Genomic DNA, 8,039 nt, shown 5'->3' with positions numbered 1-8,039 from the left:
ATCGACTAGTGAGTCTATGCTTGCACCTATGGATCGTGTGTACGAAAATTAAGTACATATCCAAGTTGTCTGTTAGAAAAGTAGACTAATATGATAGACCCCACTCATGATTTGTATGTGGTCGCATTTAAGCCCAACAGGGGTCGCTTATTGAGCCTTTCCTAAAATACTCCAGCAATGTGCTAAGCTTATTTTTTAGGTAAAGGAAAGACATCCTTGTGCGACTGAGGATGGGGTCACAATTCGAGACCACCATGATGCATGCACTGGGTAGTTACATTTATTGTTAGGATATGGTTTTTTAATTTTAATGTTTATTTATTTCATTTAGTATTTTGATGTGTCATTTTAAAGATGTTTTCGAAAACGTAAGTCCATGATAGTATTTTAAGATGAAGTTTATCTTTTATGATAAAATTTAAACTCTTATTTCTGCACAAAATGATTACTATTTGATGATGATAGTGACTCATAAGTAAAAATCTAGGGTCACTCATAAGTAAAAATCTAGGGTCGTTACATGCACGTATTGGTCACGTCATGCATATAGTGGCACCCTATTTTTAATAAGTAAATAAGGGTGTTACAATTGTAGGCTCTTAATTTATTTATAAGTCATTTGTCATTCACATTTATTACATCATTCTTATATTTTATTATATACCTAGTTGTCACATATCTCGCATTTAGGCTCTACTAGTTTATTCAAGTTCAAATTAAGGTTCTAGTTTTATAACTTCATAGTTTTTAATTATTTTGTCTAGTCGGGTATCTCTTGGTTCATTGGTTCTCGCTATTTGGCTCATTAGGAATAGCATGAGGTTCTAGGCTAATTTGATTAGTTTGCTAGTCCCTTTATTCGTAACCGGCCTGTTCATTTTTTATATTGTAAGGATATTACACCATAATTCTAATTCTACTAGAAAATTTTGAAATTTCTAACCTCCCAAACCAGTCTAAACAACAAACTACCCATACCCTTTTCCAAAATAACACTTATAATTACTATCCTCAATCATACTGTTAATTTAAGATTTGCATTATGTAATTCTCAAACAAGTTTGATTTGATGTTTTTATTGCATAAGGGGTCATCAATATAAAATTGAAACCTTTCAATTTTGACCCAGAATAAATGTTGTAATAAATTCTTGACTTCTATTTAGGTTAATGTTAATGACAAAACGAGTAAGCTTACCAAATGTAGCAGCCCAAATCCACTGCTACTAGATATTTTTCTGTTTGGGCTTTCTCTCCCAATTTATAGTCTACGTTTTAAAGCATTTTGAAACTCACTGCTAACAGATAGTGTCCTCTTTGACCTTTTCCTTTCAGATTTCTTCAAAGATTTTAAAACATGATCTGTTAAAAAATGTTTTGCTTTCCTCTACAATGACGTGGGATCTTACATCTTACCTCTAGGGAAAAAAAAATTGTGACAATTTGGTTTATATTTATATTTATTATTATTATTTTCTAAGCTCAAACTCAATGAATGGCAAATTACTATCATTTTTTTAGGAAAAAAAGAATTGAAATCAATACATTTCCTTCTTGGATTTTTTTTTCCTATTTTTCGAAAAATAGGATTTATGGTTTTGTAATTATAGAAATACATATATTTGGCACATGCACCAACTAAAATCTACTATTTAGGTTCATATTCCAGTGCTAATTTCATGTCTAGAGGATTATATAAGAGATTGGCAAGAAAGAAACTTAACCATCACACCAAACCATTCAAAATAGTTCGAACACAAAGAATAATATGACAAAGATTTGTAGTGTGAAGTTTAGTTTCATTATTGTGATTATACTGCTAGTCGTGTCTCGTTCCGGTAAAATTTTTAGTTCTTCATTCTTTGTTTGTTTTGAATCTCTTTGAAGGTTAATATTTCAACGGAGAAGCCTTCTAAAACAATCGCATGTTAAAGTGTTCAAAAGTTTCAAACATAATGTTAAGTGTTTAAATATTATTGCAGTTGAAGTTGAAGCGATGCCACCACTGGTATTAAAGAGAAGCCTTTTAACACAAATTGCATGCAACACCTCTGCTGATTGTGGAGATCATACTTGTTCATGTTCTGAAATCGGTTTATGCATCTGTTTTAAATTCGCAACCAAAGAATTGAAGCTCAACGATATGCAATTTGAAAACTTCAAAGAAGAGGATCTCAAGAATTAAGTGTTAATAAGAATACGACTATGTTTTGATTCATAGTGTGTGGGACTAAATTCTATCCAAGAATTAAGTGTTAATAAGAATACGACTATGTTTTGATTCATAGTGTGTGGGACTAAATTCTATCTATGGAATACAAGAATAATGATTAATTAGCTATATATGATATAGGTATATTTTGTTATCTTTTTGAAACGTTTTTTTTTTTTTGAACACCAACACATTCTAGTTACATTTCTTTTAAATAAATTTCTCCATACATTCTAGTTATATTAGGCATGTTGTGGCAACCTTTGTTTTAATAGAAAATTAGAGTCATTATAGGTGGTATCAGAGCGATTGCTCTCACGATAAGATGTGATTCAAGAACAAACCAAAAAGGAAGCTAGTGGGTATGTGACACCTGAGTAAAGGAGGAATACATGAATGAACCGAGACTACATTATAGTGAGAGTGATCTTGAAGATTGGATGACTAAAAAAGTCTAAAAAGAAATAGAAGTTGCAACCTATACTAATAAAAATTTAATGAAAATAAGTTTGCACNCAAGAATTAAGTGTTAATAAGAATACGACTATGTTTTGATTCATAGTGTGTGGGACTAAATTCTATCTATGGAATACAAGAATAATGATTAATTAGCTATATATGATATAGGTATATTTTGTTATCTTTTTGAAACGTTTTTTTTTTTTTTTTTTTGAACACCAACCCATTCTAGTTACATTTCTTTTCAATAAATTTCTCCATACATTCTAGTTATATTAGGCAGGTTGTGGCAACTTTTGTTTTAATAGAAAATTAAAGTCATTACAGATGGTATCAGAGCGATTGCTCTCACAATAAGATGTGATTCAAGAACAAACCAAAAAGGAAGCTAGTGGGTATGTGACACCTCAGTAAAGGAGGAGTACATGAATGAACCGGGACTACATTATAGTGAGACTACATTATAGTGAGAGTGATCTTGAAGATTGGATGACTAAAAAAGTCTAAAAAGAAATAGAAGTTGCAACCTATACTAATAAAAATTTAATGAAAATAAGTTTGCACAAAGAAGGAAATTTAGTACTTTATTACGTGAAGAATGACTAATTCATAGACAGTGCAATGCTTAACAAAGATAAAAATAAAATCCTAATAGAAAGCAGAACATCAAGCCAAAACAAAGAATTTGGCCTAAGATCATATCTATAATCATATTGGCATAAATACATATAAGTTTGTCTGTGTTTTAAATAATGTTTTTTTCGACAATTTGCTACGTCATATAATACTTAGCTTTTCTTTTCATTGTTTAACAATTTTATTGGCTCCATATTTCAAAAAAATGTATTTTTCTTTTCAACAAGCAGAAGATATTTGCTTGATAAGAGTTAATTAGAATCTTTATTTCTAATACAACATAAAGAGGTATAAAGTTGAACTTTTAAGACCAAGTTGATGAATAACATAGGCTTCCGTTTAGTTATGAAAATATATTTGTGATCCCGAGAACTATTTCTCACATAGATTCCATCATCCGGCCTTATCGACCAAACTTCTTCGGGCTCACTTGGGTTGTTGGGTTATTTCTGTCTTGAGTTGGAGTTTTGACCCGAGCCAAAATCAAACCCGTTTGCCCTCGGGTTCCTTTATCCTTACCCAAAAGTTTATAGTTGATCCTCAGTAGGTTAGGTAGAAGATTCGAGTCTACAATCATGTGTTAGATGAGAAAGAAAAATGTTGAAACCCTTATTGACGATCTAAGTTCAAAACGTCAATTACTCTCGGTGTGGAACTTGGAAATAGAAATGAATTGGTTCGAGGGAATTTGGGGTGAGAGAGAGACTAAACTTGGAGAAATAGTATATGGGCACTCTTCCTTCAAGATCTGAGCAACTGGCCGTGTTTTCATTTTTCACCATGAGTCTTGATTGGATCGGTTTGGGTTGTAGGGGTTGTTGGGTTGTCGAGTTCAATGTACACCCCTAGTCCATAACTAATATAATATTAATGAACTAAATCTTGGAGGAGGTTCTTAAACTAGTTTGTAATAGTCTAAACAAATTATAAAGGGAGTAACGTGAACAATTAATGTTCTATACAATGAGCGTTACACAAAACTCTCAGAGTATTAGTCTTGGATGAACAAAAATGTTTTTCTTGGAAATTAAATGTTATAGAATGTGGCTTAGTGAACCATTTTAAACGAAAAATATTTTGTAGTTTGTCTAAGCCACTAATAAGATCGTGCAAAAGGTTAGAATGTGGATGTGTACAACCAGGAGTAGACGGAAAAAAAAATATCATAAACTTTAAAAATAAAATTAATATCCTTTAACATTTATGAAAAAGATTAAAAAAAATTATTATTGTCAATATAGGGACCCAAAACTATCTACCTACCTCGTAAATCTTCAAGAAATTTTGCATCCAAATGTTGAGATTTAAAAAAAAAAACTACCAAATCCATTACTTTGGATGTACATTAAAAAACAAATTGTGGTTTCGTTGAATAATTTGTCTTCACCGGGCACCCACACTTACTTATATCATGTCTTTGGACTTATAATGAAATGCTTGAATTTGTTGCATAGGTTTTAGTGGCGATTTTTATGTTTTAGTTATCAAGTCGTCTTTTGTACCCTTCTTTGTTTTGACATGATATTCTGATGTGGTTGTAATTTTATTTTTCTTTTTGTTAATCAGATTTTATTTTTCTCTGTTAATCATTCTACTCACTATAAATATAGTCATTTTGAGCCTAATAAAGAACTGAATTTTCTTCCTTCTCATGCTGCATTAAATTTATCATTTGGTATTAGAGTCTTGTCTCTTTATGCTGCAGCTAAAGATGACTACTGTAAGTCAGTTTTGTTCAACCAACCATACCAAAATTTGTTGGTCACTACGATCCTTGGAGCATGTTAATGAAGAACTTTCTTCGCTCTAAAGAATATTAGCAGATGAGACTGATTACTCAGATGAACAGAAGAAGGAGATAGCAAGTCAGAAATTGAATGACTTACAGAGCTGAAAACTACCTTTCCAAGCCATGGATCGCTCAATTCTAAAGACTATTTTGAATATCCTAAATATATATCCTCCTTCCTCGGGTTTAGCTACAAAACATTACTGAATTCAACAACAGGAATAAAAGAGTAACCATAGCTTGTTACATGATGGAAGGATAGAAAATAAAGTAGCTACTACGAACTATACAATAAGGTTCCCCCTTGTATTGACCCATAACTGATAGAGATAACTCACGTTCACTCCTGCCGTGTTCTCCTCTACCTCTGCTTTGTTACCAATTGTCACAGGCTCCCAACTTCTGTAATCCAAGAGTGTCGCTCCTTTTTAGGGCAACCTTCCTTAAATACCACCTCCACCATCTCAATTTTAGAGTTGATGGTGCATGTACTTTCACAAAGCTATGTTAGTATGATATTCGTGTTATGGCTATTAAACATTGCTTAATCAAGTAGGATAATAATGAAATTAATGTCATCTATATATTGTTTCTTTTACGGAAGCAATGTTGATATGTATCATAACCATGTATTATATTTTGAACTATAGGACATTATACATGGTGTATGCCACAAGCAAGGAGATGCTTCTCCAGTATATTTTATACAGACGCGTATACTATGATGTGATACGTGCTCCTTTTTTTCTGTTGGTTTTCTCTAGCATGAGTGTGCACTAGCCCATAGTCAGGCTTAGGGGTATGTACATAAGCCTGTCTTTCGAGTTAATGTGCACGTAAAGAGAAAGTATTGGTCATCAACCCTACCTGAAAGAAAAAGTAAAGCCCAAGCAAAAGTTATGAAAAGATAGGTTCCACCATGAACCACGATTATGTTTTGACTCCAATAGTGAGGCTATTCTAAATCCATGTTTGCTATTTTTCTAAGTAAAGGTAAGATACTCGTGTATGGATGACAGTGTTGCTACAAAAGTCACGAAAATAAAGAGTTTTTTTTTTTTCATTTAGGTTTTAGTCCTACACTGTCTCTTTGATGCTACTTTTTCAATTTTAGATGAAATTTGTGAATGTTTAAGTCTATGATAATGCCTAAAGTAAATTTTTTTAAATGGTTTTCAGTATTTCGTAGTCTAGTCATTCACGTAGTGGTAACCTTATTTTTAAATGAAAAAGTAGGATAATAGCAATAGAAAATGATGCGTAAGAAATGGTCCTAGGGTACGTGTCATTCATGCATCACTCAAGTCATCAACAATAAGTCCACTTACTTCTTAATATCCTTGGAGCTAGCGTGATATTGCCTCTCAAAACCCAACTTCATTTATGGAGTTCCACAACATTATATTTAGAATATAATCTTGAAATTGATTTACTTAAGTGTATTAATAACCGAAGTTGGCTCCAATTATTTTAAATTAGCCAAAGGCTACAAAAACCTCAAACACTCCCAATTACGTTAAAAAACGACCATAGAAAGGTCCAAAATGGGAGGAAAAGGTTCAAATTAGTAAATAGGTATTAAATAGGTAAATTCGAGTTAAATGCATCAAGCCAAGGTTGGGGTGTAGGTCGCATTTCTAGATTGAGTGGGGTACGCAGGTCAATCGTGGGTTGTGGTTAGGGGTATGTGAGATGGGTTGCAGTTCGGTTTGGGTTGGGTTGCTAACGAGTCAGGCGTTGCCAACGTCAGGTTTGGCTACCAGCTTGGATTGGTTCAATCATAAACAAATCGGCCTATGGAAGCTAAGGTTCAAACTCAAATTCAGATTTGAACCCTAAGGTTTGGACCCAAGGCTAATGTCTACTAGTTTCAATATGATAGGAGCTACTTCTTCTGAATGTTAAGAATGGGTCTTCACTGTGTCTTATTTACAGACTATTCATTAGAAGACCAGTGGATGTTGTACTCTTTTATGCAAGCGTTTGTAGTCCAACGGTTAGGATAATTGCTTTTCAAGCAATAGACCCGGGTTCGACTCCTGGCAAACGCAAATATATATCAATGTGATGATAGGAGCTACTTCTTCTAAATGTATTCATTAGAAGACCAGTGGATGTTGAAATCTTTTATGCAAGCGTTTGTAGTTCAACGGTTAGGATAATTGTCTTCCAAGCAATAGACCCGGGTTCGACTTCTGACAAATGCAAATATATATCAATATATAATTGAATAGTCCGATGAGGAACCATGGTTCCTAGGATATGATATGTACTCTTTTTATGCAAACGGTTGTAGTCAATAGACCCGGGTTTGACTCTTGGCAAACACAAATATATATCAATGTGATGTGAGTTGCTTATCTTAAATGATAACCATGGTTCCTCATCGGACTATTCAATTGAAGACCGGTACCTAACCCAGCACCATGGGCACACGGTTTATAGAAGAGAGAAAAAGTAATCAGAAAACTGTGATGAACCGAGTGAAGAAGGGATCCATCAGATCCGATCAAGGTCGATCTCATTCCATAACCCAGCACCAAGCTTGCAGCCTCGTCCCAAATACCCACGTGGCCAGAGAACAAACTCGAGAGCTACAGCTTGAAACTAAAAGACCGCGATTCAACCCAAGGGCTATATATTGCCCGAAACCAAAAGATTGCGCCCCAACGCAAGGCCCAAATCCATCACCTCGGCATAGACTTGCACTCAGCTCAGCATCAGTCCGCGACCCGCACGCTTGCAGCGGCTCGCATGCCTCGACCTAACCTGCGACACATCTCTTTCCCATGACACACGTGTTGCACTTGCAGCTAGACACTTCTTTGCCTTACATGACTCACTCGGCTCAGCTCTGCGGCTAAAAAACCAGTCCTTCAGCACAGTAAAGTATAAATTAGACCAATTTGTACTGTTTTGAACCTCCCGAAGTTGATTTTTGACC

The 8,039-nt window shown here is 34.1% G+C and overlaps 1 non-coding gene across 1 annotated transcript; it reads left to right on the top strand.

Moving 5' to 3' along the window:
• The first annotated feature begins 7,074 nt into the window (after positions 1-7,074).
• TRNAE-UUC lies at positions 7,075-7,146 on the top strand. The gene has a single exon. It is a non-coding gene; the product is annotated as a tRNA-Glu (tRNA).
• Positions 7,147-8,039: the final 893 nt, after the last annotated feature.

Source organism: Cucurbita moschata, unplaced genomic scaffold, assembly GCF_002738365.1.
Source record: "Cucurbita moschata cultivar Rifu unplaced genomic scaffold, Cmos_1.0 Cmo_Scf00053, whole genome shotgun sequence".
In the NCBI taxonomy this organism is placed as follows: domain Eukaryota; kingdom Viridiplantae; phylum Streptophyta; class Magnoliopsida; order Cucurbitales; family Cucurbitaceae; genus Cucurbita; species Cucurbita moschata.
This window is presented reverse-complemented; position numbering and strand designations above follow the sequence as displayed.